We start from the raw sequence: 14,347 nt of genomic DNA on the forward strand, positions 1-14,347 counted from the left end.
TTTTTTACAATATATTGTTATAATTAATCTATTATAGCTATTGGTGTTAACATCTTACTGTGTCTAACTTATGAATTAAACTTTAACAGAGGTATGTACGCACAAGAAAAACCAGCAATCATGAATATGTATGTGTAGGAAAAAGTGTAGTATGTATGTGTTTGATGCTATCCAAGGTTTTGGGAATGCATGCGGAGTCTTGGAATGTAATCCCCTTCACAGATAAGGAGAGGACTACTGTATGTCCCTTCTCCTGCCTTTCTTATGTGTCCTTTAAAAAGATGAGCTTGTCAGAACACTTCTTGAGCAACCATGGTGATCTTTTTAAGATTTTCTCCTTTTCACTGAAATCAGTGATTTTGTGAGAATATACATTTCAAGTCAGTTTACTCTTCTTGAGCTTCACTTCTCAGTTCCTAGCCATACAGACTCATGTCCCTGTGATCTCTTAACTCTCCTGCCTTCTTCATATCAGTAGAGTGAGCAGAGCTGCCTTCTCTGGCTATTACACTCTCAAGGGTGCAATGGCAGTTCATTTAAAATTGTTTGTCACTTCTGCTTCACCAACACATTCTTCTTACCTGGTTGGAATTAAGCAAGAATAGCACCTTTTCAATAACCAATTAGTTTTAATTTAAATCATGCCAACTTTCTTTGATGTTCACTTTTTGCCTAATGATATTTTCAGTTGATGAGAGATAAACTGAAGTTCTCTGTTGCCCCTCTATTGTGCCTCTGTGCCAATAATTTTGTTATTTGTATTGGGAAAGAATGATTGATGTTGCCATAGCAGGATCATAAGGGATGCTAGAACTACTTGACAACACATGGCCAGTGAGAGAAGTTATGAGCCAAGACTAGGGTAGGGGTACTCCCCCAGGGCTTGTGCTGTGAATACAGAAAACAGACTGGATTAGGGAACCCAGGCTATGCAAGACCTGGTGTGTCCAATTGAGGTAAAGTTCAGGAAGCTATTAATACCAAGCAATCCAGTCCTACCCAGCAGCAGGTTATCTCTGAGGGATAAGGCACTGTGTCCCACAGTGTAAGGAGATCACAGCAGGTGCGTGGGCAGTTAGAATAAAGCACCCCCCGGGGGGGGAGGGGGGAAGACAGGCCATAGCTGAGCTAAACAAGTAAGAGTTATGGTAATGTAGGCAAGGGCTCAGGACAGGGTCCCACACCCAGGGGGAGACTGGGCATACAATGGCCAGAAGGAGAGAGGTGGAAGTCAAGTAGACCCCAGGACTGGGCAAACAGAGGAATGAGAGGCATAGTAGGAGGGAGGTATGGGTGTCTGAGGCATACAGGTGACTTGACTGGAAGGAAGCAATTGGAGGAGGCACACAGATGGTGCATCTTCTTCCAGTTAGAAATGGCATTTAGGTGTTGGTGAGTCTGGGAAGCTAGACCTAAAGGTAGAGCTTCTGAGACAATCTAGCAGCTTGTTGCTAGGGAACAACTGGCCAGATGTCTTGTATGTGTCTGTGACAATGTCACTTCTGCTTTTATTTTTACCCAAATGTTTTCCGCCAGGCATCTACCCTCAGGTTTGTGGGTTTCCATATGTGTCCATGACTTTATGACTTACAAGGTTACTCTGCTTTGCCTCTGATTGTGTGCTTCTTGAACAAGTCATAAACCTTTATATCTCCATATTAGAACTTATTAATTGCTTACCATGTACACTAGCTGATTTTCATACACTACCTTCTTTAATTCCCACAGCCTCCTTCAGAAGTAGTTATTATTATCCCCTTTCTAAAAAGAGGAAACTGAAGCTTATATGGTTTATATAATCAGCTCAAGGTCACACAGCTGGGATGAAAAAGAGGTCAGATTTAAACTGAGCTTTTTTTCAAGGTGTGTATATATTCCTTCAAATGACAACATTTATACATTTAAACATTTATATGGTTACACACTCAAACAATTCTCACTGAACTTATCAGCCACTAGATTTTTCACCTATCTATATATCTATCAATGATCTATCTTCTTTCAACTCTTAACTTTGTAATACATGGTATTTCACTATGTAAAAAGTAGATCAAGAATAATGTATTAAGTGAATGAACTAGTGCAGTTCAAAAATGTGACGAGTACTACTATTTCCTCTCTTGGTTTAGGTATTTATATTCTTCACTTTGCTATATAAAAACATAGTCATGAGTCACTTAATGATGGGCTGTATTCTGAGAAATGTGTCCTTAGGTGATTTTGGCATTTTGCAAACATCATAGAGCATACTTACACAACCTATATTGTATAGCCTACTATACACATAGGTTATATGGTATATTTAAGCATATGTGGCATATATATGAGAGATACATGATCTATATGAGATACCCTGCTGCTTCTGGGGCAGTGGTGGTAAGCCTATGGCATGCATGCCACAGTGGGGTGTCTGTTATAATTGAAAGCTCTAAAAGGTTTGCCATCACTGTTCTAAGGCCATGATAAACAAATGAAAAAAGAGACAAGTGCAAGAGAGAAAGATGTGTGAGACAATGCTGATATAGCATGGCATGCTGTTATATAGTAATTTTTGATAAGTAGACGTACATTTTAAAATAACAGTATAGTACAGTTCATACATAAACCAGTAACATAGTCACTTATTATGAAGTATTACATACCATATATAATTGTATGTGCTGTACTTTTATGTGACTGGCAGTGCAGTAGGTTTATTTACACCAACATCATTAGCTGATAGAAATATTTCATCTCCGTTATAATCTTATAGGACCACCATCTTATATGTGATCCATTGTCGACCAAACCATTATCATGTGGCACATGACTGTACTACATTCATAGACATGAACATTACAATGAAGAGAAAGCAAAGTGTTCAATGAATATTGAACTGAGGGAATATACTTTACTTCTGCCTAAGACAGATGTAAGCAAATGTGTTTATATGTTCAAATAAATTTGAGAAGTTAAAATAAAGATTTTTTTTCTTTAGAAGTCCAAATCTGAACACCTTTCTCATGACATGATCTTCATGCTTGTCTTTGCCTAACTACTGCCCATAAGTCAACCCTGTTTTTGTTCAGCCTGTGAGCTAAGAATGGTTTTCACATTTAAGTCAAAAGAAGAATGATATTTCATGGTATGGGAAAATTACAAGAAATTATATTTCAGTGTCCATAAATAAAGTTTTATTAGAGCATGGCCATGTTCATTGATTTCGTGCTTTCTGTGGCCATTTTCTCACTATCTTGGCAGAATGGAGTAGGTGGAACAGAAACTGTATGGCCAGAAAAGCCCAAATTATTTCTTATCTGGCTCTGTAGCGAACTGTGCTGATCTTCAGTGTAAGTAATATATGCTCTCATAGCATTTGAAATATTGTTTAATTATCTGACATATTATCTGATTTTCTTCCTAATGTGAGGATCCTCTTTTATTTTGCAGATTTCTACATTCTCCAAACAAAGCCAAACTTTTTATTCATCCATACTCTCTACAGTATCTTCAGATGGCAGCATTGCATTTATGTAAATAACAGACTGAGAAGCTGGTGGTGTCTCTATGAGATTAGAAGTCTCTTCCTGCCAAAAGACACCTTGCCCTGTGATGGAAAACTGGGGCTGGGGATCCCAGGAGTGGCTGCAGTGTCTTATAGAGCTGTAGTGGCTCTGAAGTGGATTCCTCAGATGCCATCAACTGATTCAGCTTGGGTGATGGAATCAGGTAGATGAGCAAAAGCAAACTGTTCTTTGTGTTATCACTCAGGACCTAAATAAAGATAAAAATGACTCAGATTGACCAGGCACAGGTATCACCTAGTGAAATGTTGGGAAGGCACTTATCTAACAACACGGTGCTATGAGTATTCAACCCCCGTGTTAGTTCAAGGGTAAAATAGAGAACACAGAATTTCCTTCTGTTTCCCAAGAAAAAGTTTGGCTTGGTATAGCTTCCAAGGAATTTGCTTTGTTTATGTATTTTTTGATGTCCAAACATAAATCTATTGTCTTTCTGTATGTCTATGTATCTTTGTTTCTCTCTCCAATTTTACAAAAATTTATTGATCATTTATTATGTGTGAGGCATAGGGCAAGCCCCAGGTTACAAAAATAAATAAAATAATCTCCACTCACAAGGAGCTCTGAGTTTATGAGATTAATGCATGACAATGATCTTTCTTGAGCTTTGGTATCATGTAACAAGTCGCTCTTCCTTAACACTCTTGGGTTCTTTGGCCCCACAGTTTCCTAGTTTTATTTTTGGGGTTTCTGATTCTCAGTCTCCATGCCAGCGCTCTTCTATTCTATCATTACATGATCAGAGCTTAGCCCTGTTCCCACTTTTCTTTTGATTCTACCTGCCATCCTTAGGCCATCTTCTTTCAAATTTATAAATCCAGTTCCAGAAGTTTTGCTGAGCTTCAGAACCGTGCCTACAAATCTGCAGTGGACTTTGTCCACTGGTACAGGTGTACAAGTCTGATTACTTGGATAGAACTTTTGATATTCCCCATCAATTCTGTGTCTGTCTTCAGATTCTCCATCTTGGTAACTGACATCTCTGCTCGTACATCCAATCTTGAAAGCAATCCCAAGTCCATTGTGACAGTATCCTCCTTTCCATAACCCACCATCTCCAATCAAAGTTACTGAAAATAATTGTTTTGGACTCTGATTATTACTCTCTGTGTGCATGCCACTGACTTCAGCCACGCAACTATCATCTCTTACACAAACCACTTCCAACTGGTCTCTCTCTCCATATGCTCCTGCCCTGTTCTATTTAATCTTCTCACATATAATGACTTTTCAGATCAAAAGTGTAAGTGCTTTTCAACAAAAATGCAAGGTTAGCAAAATACACACATATGGATCATTTTTCTTTTTTTTTTGATGGTACTGGAGATTGAACCCAGGGACTGCTGAGCTATATCCCCAGCCCTTTTTGTTTTGAGAGAGAGTCTTGCTAAATTACCCAGGTTGGCCTTAAACTTGGAATCTTCCTGCTTCATCCTCCCAAGTAGTCAAGATTACCAGCATGTGCCACTGCACCCAGCCATATATGATTCTTCATCTTAATTTTTTTATATAGTAATGCATCGTGAAGGTCTTTTAATGTAAATATGCCTAGAAGTGCCTCACAAATTTTAATAGCTGCACAGCTTTCACTTGCATAGCTCTATCATAATTTATTTAGCCAATTCTCTTTTGACAGCTGTTTTCAGTCTCTAATGACTATAAATAATGCTTTAATGAATGTTCTAGCAGATTCATCCTTCAATATATGTGTAAGTCTATCTATGAGATAAATATATAAAGACAGAATTCCTAGGTCAAAGGCTTTGTACATCTGAAAATGTGACACATACTGCCAGATTGCCCTCCAAAGAGATGGTATCAATTTTCCCTCCCTCTGACTGTGCAAGATCATGCCTGCTTCCCAGTCTGATCAGCTAAGTATTTTATTAAATTTTAGAAAATTTTCAACTTGATATATAAAAAAGTATTTATCTCTTGCTATGAGAAAGGTGAACATTTTTACATATTTTAAAGATCTCTTTGTACTCAGTTGGCTGCAATCTCCCACAACTTTTGCCCAATTTTCTAGTTTTTGGTGTTTTTCTTATTGATTTGTCAGAGTGCTTTGATTTCTTCTTATATAATCTAATTTCTAGGTTCTATCGGAAATTCTTTTAAAAGTCACAATTTTGTCAGTTTTTATTCTAATAGTGAGTGATAATCAAAGGCTACTTCCTTCATAGGGGGCCCACATGTGGAGGATGTGTAGCAGTTCTGACTTTCTGAAAATAGCTTGACAAGATCAGCTTATGCTTCCACCTATCCTACTTTGTTTCATTTTTCTAACAGCCCAATGAGGCATGTAGTATTACTAACCACAAAGTGAAGCATGCCTAGTAATCCATAATCCACCAGACTCCATTTCTTCTCTTTCTCCTCCTCCTTCTTCCTCTTTCTCTTCTTTTCTTCTCCTCCTCCTTTCTTCTTCTCCTCCACCTCTACCTCCTCCCTCTTCTTCTTTTGGTAGTACTAGAGATTGAACCCATGCTAGGCCAGTGCTCTACCACTGAACCATATCGTTCGACTATGTCCTCAGTCCTTTTAAAATTTTTTATTTTTAGACAGGGTCTTGCTAAGTTGCCCAGGTTGGCCTCAAATTTGCAATCAATCTCCCCAGTAGCTGGATTACAGGCACACACCACCAACTGAACTGAACCTTTTTCTTTCTTTCTTTCTTTCTTTCTTTCTTTCTTTCTTTCTTTCTTTCTTTCTTTCTTCCTTCCTTTCTTTCTTTCTCTCACTGTTTCTTTTTTCTTTCTTTCTCTCTTTCTTTTTTCTTTCTTTCTCCCCACCCCCCCTTTCTTTCTTTCTCTGAGATAAGTTCTTGCTATGTAGTTCAGGCTGTCTTGGACTATGTAGCCCAGGGTGGCCTTGAACTCATAGCGATCCTCTTGCCTTAGCCTCCCAAGTGCTGGGATGACAGGTGTACGCCACTACACCTGGCAGTCTCTGATCCTTGATGTTTCTAATTTCTACTAATCGGTTCTAGAGGAGTCCTTACCATAAAGCAATCAAAACAGCAGTAATAGAGTGTTTCAGTGATGAAGTTCTATTATTATGAAAAATGCATAGGATGATTGGAAAGGTGGGCAGAAAGGAAGACTTCCAGTGAAGCGGTCAGGAAGGGCCTGTTTGAGATGACATTTAAACATAGATCAGGAGGACCCAAAAGCTATTCCAGGGAAAGGAGATATCTAGAATAAGTCTTTTAAAGCAAGAACAAATCCAGTGTATCTGAGAAACAAAAAAAGGCCCATGTGGTTGGAATCAGGGAGAAAGGTGGGAGGTGAGGTTGAAAGTGGGGTCTGAGGTTCCTCCTAGGGCTTCACAGGACAAAGAAGGGAGTCTGGACTTTATTCCAAGGACAACCAGAGTATGTGGAGGGATTCTAAGATGAGCGATATGATCCAATTTATGTTTTTACAATGTCTGATTTATGTCACTCTAACTGTGGTATGGAAAATGGGGAACAAGCATGGCAGCAGGAAAACCATCTAGAGAGCTATTAGAGGTACACAGAAGAGAGATGGAGGTGGTTTGTAGTAGGGGACAGCAGTGGAGACAGACAAGTTTTGGAGGTAGAGTTAATCTAAATTCCTCATTGGTGGATCATGAAAACTGACGAATGAGAAGAATCATGAATGTCTACATGCTTCTTGGCTGAACAACTGGTGGATGGTGATACCACTTACTTTGAAGAAGACCAAAAGAATCTGGAATGCTGTATTACTTCCTTTTTCTCCTATATGTCCTTATCCTCACATACCATGACTTTAAATATTCTCTTCCCAGGGTTGGGGATTTAGCTCAGTGGTTTCACTGCCTGCTTTGCAAGTGCAAGGACCTGAGTTTGATCCCTGGTACCAAAAAAAAAAGAAAAAATTCTCTTCCCAATAACCAACACCTTTACCTTCCTTCCTGATTTGCCCTTTAGTCTTTCTTATCTAACAGAACTTCTGGCACTACTTTCACCCACTCCTCAACCCATTGCAATCTGGTTACTATCTGCCTTTTACCAAGAAATATCCTTCTTGCCAAACACACATATGATGTCCTTGTTGCTAAATCCAAGGACTTTTCAGTTTTCATTTCTCTGGACCTCTCTTAGCATTTAATACTGTTATTTTTTCTCTCACCCTCTGAGATCCTTGTTTCTGGTCCTCCTATCTCCCTGGCTATTGGTTCCCCTGTATCTTTCTTTCCTCATCTTTTAAATGCTGACATTTTCATAGGGTCCCATAGTAAGTACTCTTCTTTATACTGTATCTCTTGGGGTTCCCAGCTAGGTCCATGAACTATCACTTATTCTGATTTTCTCTCTTCTGAGTTCTGGCCCCTTCTGTTCAGTTATGTAGTAAACAGCTTCACTTTGACATCCGTGCACCCTTCAAACTCAATATGTTTAAAACTCAACTAATTACTTTCCTTCTGTAATTTGCTTTTCCTCAGGTCAGTCCCCATCTTGATGAATGAAACTACCATCTTCTTATTTACCTAAGCCATAAATCACCCCCATTCCTTAATCCTGCAGATATGATCAATAATCACGTTCAGCTGGTTCTATGTCTGAAATATTTATGGAATTCTTCCCCTTTCTATTTCCATTCTTGTGGCTTTAGTTTGCATGTCCATCTTATTTCCCATAATGTTCAAATAACCTCCTACTCTTCTTGCTTACAATTACTCACAAATAATTTCTCCAAACTGCCATTATCATTCTAAAACAGACACATTATCATCTCATTACGTTTCTTAAAATTAATCAGTGTTTTTCCATTGGCCTGAGTATAAATTCAAACTTCTTAAAAGACATAAAACCTTGCACAATATAAAACCATGCTAAGTTTTTTGGATGTGAACTTCAGGATTTCTGCCATGCACCCATGTAATGTTTGCTATTCATTGAGAATCTTCCTGTGGGCATTGTCCTTTACCATCAACTCTCTGGGCATACCTTTTAAACATCAAGATCTTTACACAAAATGCTTTCTTGCCTGGAATACCTTTCTTTGCATTTGCCCCTCTGTCTCCTTCAGTACTCATCTCAGAGTCATCTTTTATAGTCAGGTCCCTTCCTATGAGTTCTTCTGCAGGTATCATCTCACTGTTGTGTGATCAACTGTGTACTCATCTACCTCATTGTATTATAGGATCCTGCACGGCAGGGACTGTGGTCTTATTCATCTTTGTATTCCCAGGACCTAGCACAGTACTTGGCTCACTGCAGGCACTCAATAATGAATAAAGTGGCAGAGTTGTGTTTCAAAGTCAGGACTTTTCTTTCCAGTATAAATCTCACATTTCTTCATACTATTTCTTAATATCTTGAATCTGAAAAATTCTTAAATCTAAGTTAGGTATGTTTTTGCCTATCAATAATGAAAGGGAAATAAATCACAGGCTCCACGAGGATTCACTTAGTTGATTTTTTTTATAGCTCTTCCTCCATCATTCCATACCTTTGCTCATCAAAGCACATTAGGTGAGTGGTAGACAGCTTTCTGTCACTTTGAAAAAATATCTAAGAAACTCAACTTAAAAGAGGAAAGATTTACATATTTTGACTCAAAATTTTAGTCTGTGCTTGGCTGGTTCCAAGGCAGAAACATTGTGGCAGAGGAAATCTCATCTCATGGCAGTTAGGGAAAGACAGAGGAAGCAGCTGTGGACAAGACATAGTCCTCAAGGCCGTGCCCCTCCCCTAGATCCACTTTCTTCAATGAGGTTCCACCTCCTAAATTCCATCACCTCCCAATAATGCTATCAAATTATGAATCCCTCAGTGCCAGGCATGATGATGCATGCATGTAATCCCAGAACTCAGGAGGATGAGGCAGGAGGGCTCTGAGTTGAAGGCCAGCTTAGACTATATAGTAAGACCCTGTGTCAAAAACACACACACACACACACACACACATGCACACACAAAACAAGGAAAAAACTATGACTCCATCAACAAATTAATACAATGATGAAATTAGAGCCTCCATGACCCAATCACCTAAAAGCCCTATTTCTGAATAATAAGTCTTTTAAGTGACATTTTAGATCCAAACCAAAACACTTACCTATGTCTAATATATCTGACATAACTACAAGGCCTTTCTCCCACTTTCACTTTCTCTCTCTCTCACTCTCTCTCTCTCTCTCTCTCTCCTCTCTCTTTTTCCTTTTTTAGTGGCATTAGGGATTGAACCCAGGGTCTTTGAACTTAGCTACATTTCCCAGCCTTAAAAAAAAATTTTTTTTTGAGACAGTGTTTTACTCAATTGCCCGGGCTGAGCTCGAATTTGTGACCTTCCTGCCTCAGCAGCCCAGAATTCTGGGATTTCAGGCATGTACCACCAACCTGGGTTCATATACATTGTTTTCCAAGGCCTCTAATTTTCCCTAAACAAATTATCTGCATCAGAACTCACCTATTTACATTGTCTTATGCCTATAATATTGTCTTTGTGATATTCTTGTTATAAAGAAGAAGGAATTGGGTGGGAGTTAGGTTGTCTTGTCCAGAAACATAGAGGAATTGGTAGAGAGACAGTTAGTACACAAAGTGATGGGGTTTCCTATTTGCAGTGTAGCTTTGTAATCACACTTTGTTCTCTGAGTGCCTCAATGCTAACCCAAGCTTATTTGTCCTTCCTGGGCCTGGATTCCATTCAATTCTATGCCTTTTTTAGTCAAAACACTTTCCCTAGCTTCAATGTGTATTTTTCTTTTGTGCTTCATTTTAGAAATATCATATCTGTGCTCCACTTGAGTTTGTTTTATTTCCTGCTGAGGGCTGAAGAATCTGAGTAAAAGAAATAAAGATGTATTTTTCTAGGTTTTGTATTTCAAAAATGGTTTTCTCAAATGGCTAATGAAGTAAACTGGCGGTGGTCTACCTCATTTCTCAAATGATGACTTTTCCATGAGAATTAAGACTTTTATTGGGATAATTTATTTTCATCCTAAAGCAAAGACTTCTTTCCAAGAGGATCAGTTTGATAATGTTTTACCAGCTAATGCTAGGAGGCCAAATATAAACCAGTTCTGAGAAACAGGAAGTGAACCTGACTGGTCTAGTCTGAGTGTCCCTGGTAGTGACGCAAATACAGAAATCAAATTAGGAAAACAAGGTATGTGGGTGTGAGGCAGTTGATAATAATTCAGGATGCTACAACATAAGCAAAAAACCCTTTAACCAAATGCCATTCATTTTAATAACACCGGGAGCAGTTTGACTTCCACATAACAGGCTGGTGATTAGAGAGCAGGATGAGCCTGAGTTCCCTAGCAACGGCATGTACTTTTGAGACAGTCATTAGCCTTTCAGTTAATCCCATCAACCCCTTACTTCTAAATGTACGACTGACATTTTGAAAAAAATGTTTCAGAAAGTGTTTCAACAATTTCTACAAGTGAAATGGAAAGGAATAATAATAACGCGTAGTGTTCCTGCGAGTTGTACTGGTTGAAAGAAGTAAGGTTCCCATGTGCCCAGCCGGTCCCTACACATCCTCCTCACACATCCCTGCTCAGAATCCCCTAGGGGTAAAGGGAAGCGGAGGTGAGTTTCGGAGTTTGAGCCAGTCTCCTCCAGCATCCCAGCACGGTCTCCGCGAGGGCAGCTCTGAAGGCAAGGTGAGCGCAGGCTTTGCAGTCTGCAGTTGGGGTGGTGGGGAGGCTGGCGCGGGTGTGTGTGTGTGTGTGTGTGTGTGTGTGTGTGTGTGTGTGTGTGTGTGTGTGTGTGTGTGTGTGCTGTGCACAACACATTTTCTTTCTCCTTTAAGCACAATGAATTATCCTGGTCGAACAGCTCAGGGAAAGAGGGCAGTGAAGGAGGTGAAGCTCTTTTTCCTATTGATTGTTTAATTGCACCCAGAGGCTGATTGTCCAGGGCCACTGGCCAAGAGCATTATTTTCGTGGCTAAAGTGAGGTTGGGCAGGTTTCCCACCCCCTTCCCTGGTTTTGAACGAGACAACGCAGAAAGCGCAGCAAGGCTACACCAGGAATATGGGGTGTGTTGGCTATTCAGGGTGACTGGGTGATGTTTCTCCAACCCTGAACGATTGCCTCCAGTTCCGTCCAGAGTTCAGAATGCACAACTCCACCCTCGGTGCAGCCTGGTTCAACTGTGGGGAGTTGTTAGAATAGTAATTGCGGCTGCGTTTGGCTGGTCATCCTTATTGCGGCCGGGTCCCTTTCAGCAGGACACTGGACTGGGCTCCTTTACTTGGGCCGAGGTGTTCCTAATGCTCCCGCCGCCCGCCTGACCCCCCTGCGCGCTCCCTTCCCAAGGCGACCACCTGCGCCGCTCCACTTACCCTCTGCCCGCCGGGAGGGCCCCTCGGGGTAGCACAGCCCTCCCTACTCCCGGGCTGCTCTGGGGGAGGTCGGTGTTTGCCTCCAGCCCTTCGCTACCGGAGGATCAGGTTCCTCCCCTCCTCCCCCTCCAGCTCCGGCCGCTGCCGCCGCCGCCTCCTTCTTGCATGACACAGCAGAACCGCAGCTGCGGCAGCAAGTCCAAACCATCCGCCCAGGAAGCTCCGCAACCCGGACTCGGGAGGGGCGGAGGGGGCGAGGCAGGGGCCCTGGACCAGGGGGAATCTTGGTCCCTCTGTGCACCACACACTCCTTTCCCAGCGCAGGGCCACGAGAACCAAATGAGGCTCCAGCTGACCAGGCCGAGCCGTGGAGGAATGCTGGGGCTTGACCACAGAAAGGATGGGACCGGAGAGGAAGGTGTGAAGGAGACCCCAGTAAGGGGCAGGACATTTCAGGTAAAGAAAGGTAAGAAGAGGCCCTGAAGTTCAGGGTCAGACTGTGGAGGAGATGAAAGGAGGTCAAAGAGAGGTAAGGAGGTAGAGTTGCTGAGGAGAGACCGAGCTGGGAAAAGGGTGGGGGCGGGGAGCTGAGGGGGAAGAGGACTGGGAGGGAATGGGGGTCCTTAGCACCCAGGCTGTAGAGGGACGGAGTTGGGAGGGAGATAAGGGCAGAAAAGGGGAAAGGGGTGGAGGAATTAGGTGTGAGATTGGGAAGTAAAAATCGGGGGATTTATGGAATCAGAAGAGATGTAGTGACGATGATTTATCATGGCTGAGGAGGTAAACTGATGAGGTGGAAAGAGATGATACAGTCAAGGCAAGGCCGGAAGAAACGATGATCTTCCATCGCTCTTCAGTTTCCTGTTAAGTTTTTTGGTAATTCTGCCAATCTAGTTTTCTTTGTAAAATGGAAAAGCATGAACCCAAACAGAAATAGCTATCTAGGTTAGATTTATAAGATAAACATCTTCAGGGCCCTTCAACAATTTTAAGACATAGAACTGGGATTTAAGGTAGAAACACCTAAAGGAGTTGTGAGCCAGTAGTACTGAGAGAGTATTCAAAACTGTTAGAGAGTTTCCACACATCAACGGACTTGAATAAGTCTTTCAGAGTTGTTTGTCAAATTCTAGAAATGAGGACAAAAATACCAGAAAAAATGCACAAGCTCCTCACTCTGCACACCTATACATATATGTTTATGTGTATAATTTCTAGTGTCTACCATGTATAGTATGATTGGGGGTGAATGTTTTCCTGATTCTTTTATTTCCCACGAATCACCAGGGATTTTACAGCAGCCACTCTTCTCGTCACCATTTTAAAGAATATGGTCAGAAAAGTAATGCAGAACTGTCACTTTGGTTTTGTCTGTACCTTCCAGGTCATATCTTCATACCTCATTTCCTGACACAAACAAGTTTTTACTGTTGTCAGCAACAAAGCCCTAATATAGCTGCGGAGGAGAAAAACTGCATTGCATTGTCTCCTGTGAGTATCAACACAGTTACCGGAGGAATGTAATTCCAGAAAGCTTTGAAAGTGGTGCTGAATGGTAATTATGTATCAAATGCCTGACTCTCTATTATTGTTTTGGCATTTCTACCAGTGAAAATGGGACTGAACTCACAGAAGGACAAATCTGTGGTTGTTGTTTTTTTTTTTTTTTTACTTTGTAAAATTTAATCAGGCCGGCCAGAACAGTCGTTGCTCTTTGGGGGAAATAAAGTAGGAGCCACGAAATGTCATTTTACCAGAGCGTGGGTTTTATGAGTGTAGGAAAGGATTTAAGGACGCTCCTTCTGTTCTGCTTGCTGTGTAATGAGCAGAGGCTCCACGCACGTACCGATGCCACAGCTCCTGGATGCTTCTTCGAGCTTCTGCAGTGCCAGAAGCCCCTTCGGGATGCTGCCAGGGGCTTCCGATGGGTGGTGGTACAATAGCTGCGGCCGCTACTGCCACCAGTCCTGCCGCTGTTGTTGCCACTGCAGTCACGTGGGCGGCCCTTTAAGTTTCCGTAGAGAGGCCTCTCTGGTGTCACATGATGGACATGATATAATGAAACAACATTGTGGAGAGGAACGCATTAGGGGAGCCCACGGCTACAAAAACAAGTGAGTGAGAAGAGGTGGGAGGAAGAGAAACTACGCCACCTCTCCTGCAGCCGAGTGCACGCAGCAGCCTGGCGTGACAAGTGGGCGACGGCAGGGGGGCAGGGAGTCGGGGGTCCTCGGCCCTGGCCGGGAGACCCCGCCGCCCAGCGCGCGGCGGAGAACAACTTTGCCGGCTGCTCCTGCCACCAACCCTGCACCTGTCTCCGGAGTCTCCGTCATTCCCAGTGATCATCCCAGGGAAATTCTCGAAGAATATGCTATAAATCTACGTGCGCATCGTTTTTCTCTGGCGTCTCGCTCTGGAGGAAAGGACAAGAACGGGGAAAGGGATGGAAGCAGCGTGCGTTCAGCCCAGAGGTA

The 14,347-nt window shown here is 41.8% G+C and overlaps 2 long non-coding RNA genes across 2 annotated transcripts in view; one reads left to right on the top strand and one right to left on the bottom strand.

Annotated features, from left to right (window-relative positions):
* Positions 1 to 12,038, bottom strand: part of LOC147829603 (uncharacterized) — a 96,125-nt gene extending 84,087 nt beyond the window's left edge. The window contains exon 1 of the long non-coding RNA XR_015448624.1: positions 11,874 to 12,038. This is a non-coding gene — a long non-coding RNA (uncharacterized LOC147829603). The remainder of the gene's footprint in view (positions 1 to 11,873) is intronic.
* A 7-nt stretch (positions 12,039 to 12,045) lies between these two features.
* Positions 12,046 to 14,347, top strand: part of LOC110344248 (uncharacterized) — a 216,833-nt gene continuing 214,531 nt past the window's right edge. Inside the window, exons 1-2 of the long non-coding RNA XR_015448615.1 lie at positions 12,046 to 12,339; positions 13,258 to 14,344. This is a non-coding gene — a long non-coding RNA (uncharacterized LOC110344248). The remainder of the gene's footprint in view (positions 12,340 to 13,257; positions 14,345 to 14,347) is intronic.

The sequence above is a fragment of the Heterocephalus glaber genome, unplaced genomic scaffold (assembly GCF_053883595.1).
Source record: "Heterocephalus glaber isolate CG9 unplaced genomic scaffold, H.glaber_assembly_v1.0 deba00000546, whole genome shotgun sequence".
Lineage (NCBI taxonomy): Eukaryota > Metazoa > Chordata > Mammalia > Rodentia > Bathyergidae > Heterocephalus > Heterocephalus glaber.